The following is a 1615-nucleotide window of genomic DNA, read 5'->3' as shown; positions in this document are numbered from 1 at the left end:
TAAAGATACACTAAATGAAAATCTCTAAGAGAAAATGTCTTCCTTGGGACATGAAAGGGTAATATATGGGACATAACAGAACCGTATGTATGTTGTCTGTGACCTCTGTGGACATGTGCCTGAATTCCCACCTGGGAATGATTGGAACAGTGGGGCCAAGGTCATTGGGGGATGTTTGGGTTTTGTGGTATATGTGGCAGGATCTCTGGGGTTAGACAGTGCACTAAGTCGTGTCCGACTCTTGCGACCCCATGGACTGTAGCCTGCCAGGCTCCTCTGTCTATGGGATTCTCCAGGCAAAAATACTGGAGTGGGTTGCCATTTCCTTCTCCAAAAACTGTCTCTTTGCCTGCCCTAAATGACAAGATATGGGAGAGCTTTAGTTATGAGAGTTTGAGGGCCTCAGCCATGAAAGGCATTCTCCCTTTGTATCTGAAAGTCTGTCTAAATCTACTTGATGGTGCTTTTGGCAAAGTACTTCAACTCTCAGAAGTCAATTGTATAGTCCTAAATTCCACATTAAAAAAAAAAAAGGAAAAAGAATCCAGTTCTACGGGGTTTCATTAAGTCTCTAAATCCACAATCCTATTATTACAGTTAGTCTGGCATTACACACATGGTCATGTGGGTTATTTTATTTTATTTGGTTTGTTTTTCTATACCGTGAATGTCCTCAAGCTGTTATATAAGCAGTTTCTCCCTAAGGCTCCTGGGCTACGGGCTTTCCTCTCAGGGAAGAAGAAAAGGAGTGAGGAGTTGAAGATTTTCCCAGCATGAGGGTTGAAGATCTTCCCAGCATCTTTTTCTTCAGCTCCTGGACCTTCCCCATTCTCTCACCCCGCACTTTGGCTCAAATCAGGTTTCAAATACTTCTAAGACAGGGAAAGGTCAACGCAGTAGAAGGTTATCGGAGATACTTCTGTTTTAGAGCTTAACGCTGAAAGCAAACGCGACTGACTGCACGCTTTCCGATTTCCCCAAATTTCTTCCAACCCGTTTCCAGTCCCATTGGCACTTGCAGGTGTGAGACTACTAGGGTCACCCTCAGTTCTAGGGCATAGAAAATTCGAATCCCTTGTCTCAGAATGATTCTTTGACTTCCATCTTCCTCCACTGAATTTCTACTTGCCATGGATGACTTATTTCATCCGAACGTGAGAAGTCTCGAATGGGCTTAGGAAATTCTTTGTTGCCACGCCAGTTATACACCAAAACAACTTTCACTATGCTTGGTGCCTAGTGATTAAATGGCATATCACTCGCTGTACCTTTAAACTCGTTAACAATAAAACCCTTCCAGCAGGTAGTCGTGGCCGAGTGGTTAAGGCGATGGACTTGAAATCCATTGGGGTTTCCCCGCGCAGGTTCGAATCCTGCCGACTACGGTTTTATCCGCAGAAGGAAGGTTACCGAAGACTCTCACGTCAAGGACACAATCAACTGAAACCGCTCTACAGTCACTCAAGTCAGGTCCAACAACCTGCCAACTCCAAGGAGTATAGTGTCTGAAACATTGACATCAATCTGAAATGCAGCACTAAATCTACTACTGTGTGAAGATAATATTAATCCTGATTTGAGGAAGGTGACTTACTTTTCCTTATTTACTGGCCAT

The 1615-nt window shown here is 43.8% G+C and overlaps 1 non-coding gene across 1 annotated transcript; it reads left to right on the top strand.

Moving 5' to 3' along the window:
* Positions 1–1303: 1303 nt before the first annotated feature.
* Positions 1304–1385, top strand: TRNAS-UGA. Its single transcript has one exon. It is a non-coding gene; the product is annotated as a tRNA-Ser (tRNA).
* Positions 1386–1615: the final 230 nt, after the last annotated feature.

Source organism: Bison bison, unplaced genomic scaffold (assembly GCF_000754665.1).
Source record: "Bison bison bison isolate TAMUID 2011002044 unplaced genomic scaffold, Bison_UMD1.0 scf7180017850803, whole genome shotgun sequence".
Classification (NCBI taxonomy): domain Eukaryota; kingdom Metazoa; phylum Chordata; class Mammalia; order Artiodactyla; family Bovidae; genus Bison; species Bison bison.
This window is presented reverse-complemented; position numbering and strand designations above follow the sequence as displayed.